The 12,885-nt window shown below is 46.6% G+C and overlaps 2 long non-coding RNA genes across 11 annotated transcripts in view; one reads left to right on the top strand and one right to left on the bottom strand.

Annotated features, from left to right (window-relative positions):
* Window positions 1-232: 232 nt before the first annotated feature.
* On the top strand, window positions 233-9,055 carry LOC123084899 (uncharacterized). 10 transcript variants are annotated; one of them, XR_006439450.1, is made up of 9 exons: window positions 238-693; window positions 2,942-3,053; window positions 3,153-3,322; window positions 3,481-4,773; window positions 5,350-5,450; window positions 5,898-6,030; window positions 7,794-7,883; window positions 8,455-8,525; window positions 8,672-9,055. It is a non-coding gene; the product is annotated as an uncharacterized lncRNA (long non-coding RNA). The 10 variants fall into 10 exon arrangements; XR_006439451.1 differs by having other exon boundaries at window positions 233-693; window positions 3,481-5,450; window positions 5,898-6,386; XR_006439445.1 differs by having other exon boundaries at window positions 236-693; window positions 3,481-5,450.
* Window positions 9,056-11,843: 2,788 nt separating this feature from the next.
* The window catches only part of LOC123084901 (uncharacterized), a 2,023-nt gene continuing 981 nt past the window's right edge, over window positions 11,844-12,885 (bottom strand). The window contains exon 2 of the long non-coding RNA XR_006439454.1: window positions 11,844-11,955. This is a non-coding gene — a long non-coding RNA (uncharacterized lncRNA). The remainder of the gene's footprint in view (window positions 11,956-12,885) is intronic.

The following is a 12,885-nucleotide window of genomic DNA, read 5'->3' as shown; positions in this document are numbered from 1 at the left end:
CACAGTCCAATCAAGGTTGCCAAATATTTGGCTTCAAACCAAACGCTGGCCAATGGTTTTGCCAAAAAGTTGGCAAGTGCTATGGGCTACAAACCAAACAGCCATAACCTGCCAATTTTTTGGTCTTGCCTTCAAGTTGGCCATGCCAATAATTTGGTAGGGCTAGATGGGGCACAATCCAAACATACCCCTAGCTGCCTCCTCCTCTCTCCCTCCCTCCCGCAGCCGCCTCCCTCCCTCCCTCCCGCGCGCCTCCTATCCTTCCACCCGCATCACCGCCGCCACCACCCACCTCCTCGAACCGCGATTGAACCCTAGCCGTCACTCCCCGCCAGCCATCCTCCCTGTCCGTCCGCCGCCGCCACGCCATCACCGCCACCTACTCGACGCGCTGTGGAGGAAGCGACCATAGAGGGAGGGCGTCGCCGGCGTGTGCACGTGCTTCCACGGGTTCTCGCCGCGGTCGCCGGAGCCGTGGTCAACCTCGTCGGGGAGGATGGGCGCCACATCGCGGTCGCCGAATCCGTTGGCTGCGAGTCCGGGCGCGTGGGATCCGGTGGTTGTTAGGAGGCAGCGCTCAGAGGAGGTCGGACGCAAGAGGCCAGCGCGCGGAAGAGGCCGGGGCATGGAGGCAGCGCACAGAGCTCAGTTGCGGCGACAAGCTGTGCTACTACCTTGGCTACAACCTCGTAGGTGAGCTCGTCCTCTCCTCTGCTGCTTTGTTTTTAGGGCAGTGATACGTGCCGGCAGACCGACCGAACAGTTTGGCCGGTCTAGCCCCAGCCACCCGATGCGACAAATGTTGCCGTTGGATTGGGGCTTCTGTTTTTTTTTCAAAACCAAATCTGACGAGGCCATAGGGAAACAGAGCAGCGGCGCCGCCGGTGCTCGCCATGAACGAGCGAACGACCAACCTCGAAGCCGGGCGCCTCCCGCGTCTTCGCCGGTCGCCTCCCGCCGAATTGCCTCGCCGTCGCCCGTCGCTGCCTTCACCCGTCGCCGCCGTCCAGCAGGACGGCGTCGCCATCACGCCCAACGTCCCTATCCTTGCAACACCTAGCGGTCGCCGCCATATCACGTCAGTCGCAGCACCATCGTGTCGCCGGCCACAACTTTGACCGCCGTCGTCGATGCTCGCTGCCCGAGGTTGCACGAACAAAGGCCGCCCAAATCAACGCCATTTAGATGGATGTAGCAAAAACTTCGCCGGTGGTAGCAAAAAAATAGCGACGGTTGCAGCAAAATCATTGTCGCCGTCGTCCAGTGTCACATCTGCGCCATTAATGGATGTAGCAAATTTTCTCGTTGGTCGTAGCAAAAGCCGACGACTGTTGCAGCAAAATAACCTCCGTCGTCGCGGGGACATAGCTCCGTCAACGAAACATACAGCCAGATGCAGCTTTCCATGGTAGCAAAAATGTGTCGTTGAATGGATGTAGCAAAAAAAATCATTGGTCGTAGCAAAAAATGACAACGGTTGCAGCAAATCATCGTCGCCGCCGGCACGAGGTCACAGCTCCGCCGTGATGGATGTAGCAAAAACCCTCGCCGACAGTAGCAAAATCTATCTATGGTTGAAGCTTTTTTAGTTGGGCAGTGCCGGTTGGAGCTTTTCTATCTATGGTTGAAGCTTTTTTCAACTGTGGTTGAAGCTTTTTTAGATCACGGATGCAACACTGTGTACATGCGGTTCCGGCCATGGCAGCAGGTAGCTGTGGGCCGGAAAGTTGCAACCACCGGCGAGCAGTCGGGCAGTCCCCCGACTCGGCGGAGCACACGGACGGCAGCAGCCACCGGCCGCCGGCAGCGCGGGGGAAAGGAAAAGAAGAAGCATGGCACGGAGAGAGATGGGGCTGAAGGTAGAAGAAAGAATAAGGATAAGATTCGGGGTAGTTGTGTGAGGCCCACCTACACACGTCTTGTCGCGCGTGATGTTTTCGTTGACGCTGGAGCCAGCGTGGCCCTCGAGACCGGCCGAAAGTTCGGCCGGCGTGCCGTCCCGAAGCGTTTCCCTTGTTTTTATTAGTTTGCGGCTATGTTCATTTTCCATGGACTATAGAGTTCATAAAATGTCTATGGAGTACAAGCACGCAGCTCCAGCTCCTTTGATTTGCATCCATGCAGTACAAACACTCAATTTCTATGTTTAATACACCAAACATGCACTTAGGTTCAGTAGTACTCCTAGGTTTTGTAAATGCTCCTAAATCCAGTTGGGTTCAGTAGTACTCCTAGGAGTAAATGGGCATCAAGAGAATGATTTGGCATGTGTTTCAGTTAGGTTCAGTAATACTCCTAGATTTTGCATGGTGTTCAGTTAGGTTCATTTATCCAATAGCACAAGCAAAGCATTTTCAGTCTAATCTGCTTCCAAAGGACATAATCTTTATCCTGTAGGCTAGATTGGGCTTAGAGCCACGTGGTAGCCAACTGCATGTTGGAAACAGGAGCAAGAATGGTCAACTTTATGCTTTGATCAACTATGGTGTTTGGTGTTTTGGTTTAGTCCTATGAACTTATAGTATTTCTTCATATATGGGACATTAAGAAATGTATTAGCTGCACCTATATGCGCTCCCGCAAAACAAAACTGAACAATTCCTCTAATTTGGAATTTGTATTTGTTGTATTCTATATCTGCTATGCAAGCTACACGATGCAACAATTTTAGTTTTTTATTCTTTTGTACTGTCATGAACTCTGATGGTTGTATAGGGCAACTTTTTTCTTCACTCCATAATTCAGGATGAACCAGGCGTCTTGGTCATATGGTTTATTTCAGTCCACCTCAGGGAACAAAGTTGGTATCTTTTGTCTGAATTTACGGACATCTTATAGAATAAATTATGCCAGATTTGTTTCCTTCACTCCTCTTGTTATGCCAGATTTGTTTCCTTCACTCCTCTTGATTTGTTCCATTTCTTACAATCTACTCTGCTAGGTTCATCTCCAATGGCAAATCCATAGCTTTGTGCTAAAGGTTCAGGCAGATGGAAGCATTAGCAATTCCCTCGACATAGCTCTCGATTGGGCCTGAACCACAACCAGCTAAGGTACCAAACTTTCTTTACAACCTCATTACTACTAGAGGACGTTTGCCTTTTTCTTACTACTAGAGTACTTTGTGATGACATTTCACTTTTATTTTTCAGGGGACATTTCTACAGATCGTTTCTATCTGATTTCCGACATTTTCAGTTTTTGGAACACCCAGAATGGATATATTGAGTGTCCCTCTTGCTGCTAAACACAATACAGTTGAGATTATGTCCCTACTGAGATTCTTAAAGAACATGGTACACCGGAATAGCTTCAGATCAAAGTGAGCTGCACATTTCAACACATGTGATTTCTAAAAATCCTATACCCGCAAATATAATTTTTTTATTGGTCCAGTTTCATGATTTTGTATAAACCCGTCTTCAGCTATACAAAATAGCTTGGTGTGTGATGCAGCAAATTATGTGCTTGTGCTTGCAGGTAACTCAGCCGATGGACCTTCTTATCATGAAACACCATGGCAATCGAGCTGTTGTCCGTCCGTCCCTCCCTCCTCGCGCCCGGAACCCTAGCTCGCGGCCATGGCGACCGTGCACGTCGCAGGCAGCGCAGGATCTTCAGCACTACAAGTTGTGATTTCTATCACATGTTTGTTTGATACACAAGGTCGATCGTCTATCACCTGTTCCTATTAGGCTTGAAATACAACAAAGGATATGCGATTAGTGCTTACTACTCTTGCATGTAAAAAGTTGTGATTTCTTTTTTTCAAGCCCCTTTCTTTTCTCTGGATGCATGTCCATCCATCATGTACCCACCCACACATGCAAATGAATTCGTTTGGTGGTTATATCTTGAGTGGCATCTGAATACACAAGCGTGACCAATAGTAAGCGTGAGTGCTAGAGAAGTCCCCATTTAGCATGATGGAGAGCAGGATTGTCCCCATTTATATTTGGTTCACACAGTTGTAGCTTCCTTTTTCTACGGGTTGCAATGATATGGCTTGGTCGCGGCTTAGGTCAGACAGAGATGATCCAGTACTAATTAAGCATCATTGATAAATAACAAGAGGGGCATGTGAGGAGCTCTGTCTTGCTTGTAATAGCTAAACTATTGTTACCTACTTAATGAGATCCATCGTCGATCTGCTCTATTGACTAAATGTACCCTGCTTGCTTTGCTTTGACAAAATGGCCTGTACTGAACTTGGTCATCCTTGGCTACCCAGATGGGATGTCTATAAGGAGAACTATCCAGTCCATATCTGAATCTAGGAACTATGAACTATTATATCGATGATGTCGAGTTATGTCTACATAGCCTGCTTTGCTATGCTTCTATAAGCTCAATGTATCCTTTGTACTGTTCTTCTTCTTCGACTATCTGCTCATTTTTAGATAAATTTTCATGTGAGTACCAATGTTATAAATCAGAATTCTCTTTCTAAGGATGCTTATGTCGCAACGGTTCATCATATTTGTCAATATATTCTATACAATATGTTATGCAGTCTAAAACCCATCTTAAATTTCATATCTTATGAACAGATAATAATTTGCAGTATGACACTGTACTGAACTAATACCATTGCTTTTTTTTATATTTACAATGCTCCTATGACTGTTCTGTAAAAAAAATGCTCCTATGACTGTATTACCCAATTGGATATAATTGTACCCGGCAGCGGCGCTGCCGGGTGCGGCAAGCCGCATTTCCTACTGTTTAATTGATTGACTGGTGTGCATATGATTTCAAGGTATCACTTTCAAGGTAGGAGACTGATATGAACTGCCAATGTAATTTCTTTTTATTTGTGATTCTTGCTGTTTAATTGATTGACTGGTGTGCATATGATTTCTAATATATGAATTCCTTCGTCTTGTGTATTGAATATAGGATTTAGCTACAGATAATCATTAATCAACTAATGTAATTTCTTTGCCAAGTTGTAGTTAGAGTTAAATGTGCCACTGGTTATTTTATATCCTTTATTTATTCTTATTCTTCTAAATGAAATAGGAGATTTGTTGGTGCTCCATTAACTAAATATCACTGACAAAATGTTGTTCTCATTTCAGTTGAGAGAAAAGTTGCATACTTTGTGAACCAATTGGAGATTCATGTTGTTTCCCTGGATATTGTGTAGTTAGAGTTGATGTCACTGGTTATTTTATATCATTTGTTACTATTCTTTAATCGCCAAATCATATAGGAGATTTTGTTGGTGCCGAATTAACCAAATGTTACTGACAAAACTGACAAAATGTTGTTCTTATTTCAGTTTGAGCGCAAATTGCATGCTCTATAAACTAACGGGAGATTTCTGTTGTTACGAGAATATTGTAGGAAGGGTGGACTATGAAGGGAAACACTGGTGTTCTAAGATAGATGTTCTGTGTTTGAGATCTTGCCTTGGTAGCTGGATGCCTTGGTGCAAGACATTCAAGGTAAGATTGATCCCCTGTACCCATGAGTTCACTTCTCATGTAGAGCTAATAGTCCTGTTATTTTTCTATACACTATGGCAGAGTAGAGATATATTGTGTATGCCAACATGTATGTAAGAGTAATAGTAATATGATACTTCTGATTGTAGATCCAAGGTTTTAAACCGACAAAAAATGCTATCAGTTCTCATATCAAATTTTTATGCCAGATGTGCATGCTCAAAGATTTTGGTCGGCAACTTATAGTGTGTATCAAAGGATTCTGAAAAAAAATAAGGTTGAGTTGTTATTGGACATTGGACCTTTATATCTTTTGCATGAAATTTTATTTACTACTTGAGCTCTGTATTTTTCCTGTGCATATCTTTGTGCTAAAAAATGTATTTATGTTAAATAGTAATTCCTAACTAATTGTTTCTGATAAACAACGATGCCTTCCTTACACAGGTTGTTTGATGCGTTCGTGCTCGTCGGCGGGACGGTGCAAGGCGCAACTCCGACGCGGTTCCTCGCCGGTTGGACGGCTTTCAGGCGCAACCCCGGCGCGCACTGAGTACTGCCTCGGCTACAGCCTCCCTCGGTGAGGTCCATCTTCCTCCCGCTCCTCTGCTTCGGCTACTGTATGGGACATGGCCATGGCTATATTGATGTGGTGCTTGTCTGGTTGATGCTCTATGCCCTACTCATGCATCGGTTCCTACTTGAGCTCTGTACTTGTGGATCCATGCCATTTTAGGGTTTGCAGGATGCTGTTCATGTTTAGTTGCTATCATAGGAGCTAATGTGATGCTCTGGTTTACATGTGGATGCCCCGGTCCTATAGCTATGCTCCTGGATTTGCTAGATTGATCAGTGGCGTTCGTGCTAGGGCGATGATGATTAATCGTGGCTGAAATAAGTGTGCCTTTGAGCAATCGTGGCACCTGTGCGTATCAGGTTGGATCCTCCCTCTTGTCTCTAGAATCCTTTTTGATCCTATGATACTTGTTGTTGTCCTTGGATGGTCATTCTTGTTGAGTGATAACCAGGGCAGCTCCACTGTATGAACAGATTGATCTGGTGGTAAGAGATGACGGGGGTAGGTTATATGATCGAGGAAAGGTGAATCTGAGCCCGCTATGCATCCCCTTGTTAGAGTCTGAACCGAAATGGAGCTCTCCCGTGCGTTTCCCCTTGTTAGAGTCTGAACCGAAATGGAGCTCTCCCGTGCGTTTGGATTCTGGACCGTCGGATCGAAATCTCCTCGCGATACAGGCCGTCGGATCTCGATCCAAATCACTGTGGGTCGTTGGAAATTTACCGATCAACTTCGGCCGTCGGATAAAATTCCAATGGCAACAGAATGTAAATACCGTGCCCCCATGAGGGCATCTAGGTCATTTTGCTTGGGGGGGGGGGTATAAAATGACCGCGGCTTCCTGCGATGAAAACCTAGCTGCCGCCTCCTCTCTCACTCGCTCTTGCAGCTGCCTCCCTCCCTCCCACGCAGGTGGTTCCCATGGCGATGGCGGCAGCGGCCACGGAGGAGGGCGGCATATCAGCGGCGCCGGCAATGGTGTCCGTGCCGGCTATGCAATGAACCCTGAACCATTTTTTATTTGTATTTAAAGGTGTTACTTATTTATGCTCAAGTGGTGTTCGTGCTAGGGCGATGATGATTAAGTTGGCTGGAATTAGTGTGCCTTTGAGCAATCGAGGCACCACTGGGTATCAAGTTGGATCCTCCCTCTTGTCTCTAGAATCCTTTTTGATCCTGTGATACTTGTTGTCCTTGGATGGCCATTCTTGTTGAGTGATAACCAGGGCAGCTCTACTGTATAAACAGATCGATCTGGTGATAAGAGATGATGGGGGTAGGTTATATGATCGAGGAAAGGCAAATCTGAGCCCACTATGCAATAAAAACTGCAGCTACCTCCCCTGATGTGTGTAATATTGAAGGAAAAAAAAAGAACTTTTCATGTCTTGCTACTTTAAAATTCCAAAAGGTTCATTCTTCCTTTGCTGGTTACTTAACCATGTTTTTTGTTTTGCTTTGGTTCTGGTTGAGATACTAAAGGTTGTTTATATATGAAAAGAACAGACACTTATAGCTTTGTATGCGTCAACTGTAGCTTAGGATCCAGTGTTGTAGTGCTTTGCCTAATTAAAAAAACTCTAATCAATAATAGTCGTTCTTTCCTTATGATTTGACCAGACAATAGTATAATATTTTTTATTTACGGCCTTAGAATTGTATTGCCACAAAAAACAGATTTGGAATCTCAAAGAAAGCATGTTCTTATGCTACATAATTGTTTCCTCTACTTATAGTTAACCTCTCTATTTTGTCGTCTCTAACAGCCAAGATGAGTGCTCTATGCTTACGGCTCATGCTAACTGAACTGGTGATGTTTCTTTCTTCACCTCGATTGACGCCACATGTTCCCCTTGGTGAGTCTTGACACCATGTTTATACAATTAAGATCGCCCTCTGGTTGCTTGAACACATTTGATTTATTGCAAATTTTGGTACACTGTTTTGATAGGAGTGTTCTTTGCTTACCGTTCACGCTTATAGGTGTTTTCAGAATGTTTGTTAGAGCATAGTTCATGTGTCTGGTACCTTAGCATTGTTAGCTTTTAAACTTGTTTTATGTCCATCACCCAGACATCATCTTATGTTCTTCTCAATTTGTGTGCGCAAAAGTTGCAATTCCATGTTCTAGGCTTAGCTCAACCAGATAACATGTAGGGAGTTCAATTTTATTTGTTAATAAAATGGTGGAATTATATATCTCTAAGGTGCAGTTATTAGTCAAGTGTCAGTAACTTGCTGGTAGTTCTATTATGTCATGAACTAAAATATTAAGGAGATTTCTTCCGTTTTATGAATTAACGATGTGGCCAACTGTTGTGATGTCTCAAAAATGAGAAATGGTTGTCCATCAGTTGGGCTCTTGATTTTCTGCTTGGTTTTGTGAAATACATTTTGATTAGGGTTAAGGTTGGCCTTTGGTCTCAGGTTGCCGCGTCGTCCTCGTCTTCGGCTTGCAAGGGACTGGATCTGGTGTGATTGATTCTTCCTCTCACAAGGTGGGTACATCCTCTGTTTCGATTTCTTCCACGAGTTTTGGTTTGCCTTACCAGATTGCTTCGCGTCTATACACGATTATACCCAAAGCTCACTTTTCTTTCTTAACTCATCTGGGGTGGCTCTTGGATCCATCTGTCCTGTTTAGGTTATGATGGCCGACAAACAGCTCCAAGTTCACGGGTCGCCAGGCTCGCCGAGTGACGCTGGCTCCAACGGTGGTCTGTGAGCACTTGCCCAGGTCAATTGATATTTGTGGTGGCCCTTCTCTGTTTTTACTTGGAAAATTTTAGTTCGTATGTGCCTCGGCGATTTTTAAAATCAAAGGAAATGCTCTGTGCAGAAAAATACATATCTAATCTAGGGGGTATATGTAATAGCAGTAGATAAATAATAATGTTTAGATTCAGGCAGTATACTACAATCTGCCTTCTGGAGAGGGGCCTATGCTTGCTAAGTTCTTTGTACGGTGCCTTCAGGGAGGCTGTGTGGTGCCGACGGCGAGGTCTTCATAATGGCATCAAGTCACCCTTGCCATATGGATCATATGTAAGCTCTTCCTGCTAACCTACAGGAGTACATTTTGATGCTTCAAGTCTGAACCTATGTAACTTGTGAACTAATGCCTCCCTGAGTGTGTGTGTGTGCACGCGCGCTATGTTAAATCAAACTTCTTCAGACTACTGTGAAGTAATGCCACTTGTCATAGAGACTCCTTGTCATATTGACCAAATTTCATTGCTTGATGGCCATTTAGAGAGGCCATTTAGAGTTGTCAAAAATCTGGGACTGTGAAGTCTATTTACACTGTCAAAAATCTCGGACTGTTTTCAGAGTTGCTACAACAATGGAATTTTCAGTTTGACAAAACAGTTTAAACTGAAAATCTGGGACTTCACATTTGCTACAACAGAGTTGTCAAAAATTCAGTTTACACTGTTAGTTTGACAAAAACTGTCCAAACTGAAAATACAGTTATAATGGTGTAGGCATTGTTAATCTTTGGGGATAATTGTAGATGTTGTGAAGTGATTTAGATGTCTACTTTGCTGTGCATACTGGCATCAAATAATTCCAACTTAATTCAGTAGAAAATTGGTAACTCATGTAGGTTGGCATCAAATTATTGCCAGTAATACATTTATTGGCAATCAGTACATGATCAGTGACTGAATTAAGTTGTAACCCTTTTGCTGAATTGGCCCCTGTATTTTACTGCAGTAAGCTGCTCTGGAACGTTGTAATCCTTTTGCTGTATGGCAGATTTTTATTGGCTTGATCAAACTTTGGCTGCAATACGGTAGTAGGTAGAGAAGTATGTTTTTGCCCAGAAGTTATATTATCTATTTACAAGTCTCTCATAAAGGAATACCACTCTATATGAACTTTTTGTGTTTGAACTTTTTGTGTTTGTGGTTTTTGTACTTAAAATGCTTCGGTGGTTGTATATAGATATACCCGTGCTGCCGGGATGCGGCAAGCCGCATTTCCTATCTAGTAGTTCCCAAATTATTGACGGAATCCATAACTCCCGAACGACCCGTACTTTTGAATCTCGTCCCGAACGTGTCCTAAACCGTCAGATGAGCCGCACTGATCTTTATGCAGAGCACCGAACGTTCGGGACGACCGACCAGACCACCGAACGCATCGGCTTATCCACTCGCCCATCCCAGCCAACGCTCACTTTTTTCCCTTCCTTCACATCACAAGCGGCGGAGACGAGCTCCTGTGGGGTGGCTGCCCTGCAAGTGTCACCGGAGACCGCGGCGGGAGGAGCTCGCGCGGTGGACGCCTCGGCAGCGAGGGGATGAGCTCGCGCTGTGGACGCCTCGGCGGCGCGGGGAGGAGCTCGCGCGGTGGACGCCTCGTCGGCGCGGGGAGGAGCTCGCGCGATGGAGGCCTCGGTGGTGTGAGGATGAGGTCGTGCCCGCGGCGGAGGAGCTCGAGACCGCGGCGGGAGGAGCTCGCGCGGTGGACGCCCCCGGCGGAGTAGTTCTTGCGTGGCCGCGGCCGGGAGGAGCTTGTACGGTGGATGCCCCAGCGGCGCGGGGAGGAGCTCGTCCCCGCGGCGGAGGAGCTCGTGTGTGGCCTCGGCGGGGCTGAGGAGCACGACAGGTCCCTGGCGGCGGGTTGAATCCCTCCGCGTGCTCCTCACTGGCGTGAGCCCATGCCGCCGCGATTTCTGGTCCGCGCAACCGGCTGGAGGTGCGGTCGTGGGCGGGGGCCGAGCGCGGCCTGCTCGCTTGCGCCATCGCGGCGGGCGTCGAGGCCGTCCCCCTCCGCGAGACCTTCGCTGACGCTGACCATCCGGCCTCCGACCCGCTCCAGGGTACCCCTTCCTCCGCAAGCTCGGCCCTGAACCGGTTAAGGTGCCGCCATGGGCAGACGCTGAGCGAGCCTGCTCGCCCACGCCGACGCGGCCGGCATCGGGTCTGCCTCTATTCGCGTGGTCCTCGCCGCTGTGGCCAGCACCAGGCGCAGTGCTCGAATTTGAACGAAGCCAGTGACGAGGACGTGACCGAGGTGCTGCTCGCCGCCGCGACCAGCACCAGACGCGCGCTCCGGGGGTGAACTACAAGGCCTTCAGCCGCACCATCGAGCCGCACAACTTCATTTACATGCAGGTAGCATCCCATATCTGCAGGCTGCCAAGGTGTTCTGATTCTGTACCTGCACGTAGCATCCTGCTCACCCCTTCTGTTCATTTTTTCAGTTTATCAACCTTCAAAATTGCCATGTCTTTGTCCGAGTATAGACACATCACAATTTCGTAATTACACTCTCACTTTTATTTCTTGAGTAACTGTACTAGTAAACGCACGGCGATTGAAAAGCATATTTGCCATGGCAACCAAAATCATGTGAACTTTTGTTAAGTTTTAGTTTTATAGATGATGTTGCCATGGCAACTAAAGCATATGTTTGCCAGGACGGCAACCTATTCATCGTGTGTTTTTTCATATGTATTCGAATATTTTTTCCATGGTTAAGTTTATAAGTTCTATACTTTATGGGTCATGCCAATGTTTTGTATACGGATACATATAATGGCACCTTTTTCTTATACAAAGCATGACAAGTATAATGAGAACAACATGGCAATATTTTCACATGCATCTGCCATGGCGAATTGTGTTTCATATTTTTTGTGTTTACTTTATATACATGACAATTTTTCTGTTGCCATGACAAATATGTTGCCATGCCGATTCAATTTTTGTTGCCATGACATTTTAAATCATGTTTTTTCGTTGCCATGGTAATAAAACAATATATATTGCCATGGGTAGCTCCATGGCATTTGGGAGTCGGGACTGTTCATATGTATTTGCCATGGCAAATTTTAATACTTCCTCATTAAAAATGTTCTTTGCCATGGCAAGTGTTGTTTTTTGGTGCCAATATTATTTTTTTCCATGGCAATTTTACCTTTTTTTTTAGAAAAGGAGGATGACCCCCGACCTCTGCATCTGGGAGTATGATGCATACGGCCACTTTATTGATTATTCTCGAGGACCGTACAAAGTGTTACAACAATGTGTCTGAATCCACCATCTTGGCAACATATGCCGCTACTCCTATCCAAAATGATTAGGGGGTGCTAGCTGGGCCACTACCCAAACCACTCACCTAAGCCTAACATCAAAAGCCGGAAGCTGAAACTCATTCGGAAGCCCCAGCCGAGCCACATACCGGGTCTGGGGCACAATCCGGTCAGACGCATTCGTGTGTCGTCGCCGCCATCTTCCACAGGTCCGTCTTCAGATCATATTGAGGCTTCTACCTTGTCTGGCCACTCTGCCATCGACGTCACCATGATGCCAGACAACTTCCTCCTCCTGCACGAGTCCATCTCCGCGCATCAGACGCCGAGTCTCCACAGCACCATGCCGCTGAGATCCGCCACCATCAATGTGAAAGATGAAGCACCGCTCCACCAAAGTCGCCGTCCTCTAGTCCCTCGAGCCGTGTGCACCTCCAAGAATGACGCCCCCAGGGGGGAAACGACACCAGAGAGCCGCCGTCATCCGATCTACTGATCTAGGGTTTTCCCCGGAGGTAGCAGAGAGTGGCCTTGAACTTCTCCACGACGATGCCTTCAGGAAGGGAACGATGCAGACAGCGTCGCCATCGCCGGCCTAGGCAATAGCCAATAGCAGGTTTTCACCTAGATCTGATCGAAGACCTCCATCTCTCGTACACGGGTCGCTGTCCGAGAAAGCCGCCGACGAGCAGACGCCAGAGCAGTCCCGCCGCCGCTGCGCGCAGACCGGCCGACCACGTGGTTGCAGCCACGCCGCTGCAATCCACCTCTATGCAGAGCCCACGAGGACCTGCGCCGCCACCCCGCGACGCCCG

Source organism: Triticum aestivum, chromosome 4A (genome assembly GCF_018294505.1).
Source record: "Triticum aestivum cultivar Chinese Spring chromosome 4A, IWGSC CS RefSeq v2.1, whole genome shotgun sequence".
Classification (NCBI taxonomy): domain Eukaryota; kingdom Viridiplantae; phylum Streptophyta; class Magnoliopsida; order Poales; family Poaceae; genus Triticum; species Triticum aestivum.
Note: the sequence above shows the minus strand (reverse complement) of the source record. Positions and strands in the feature narration are given on the sequence as shown.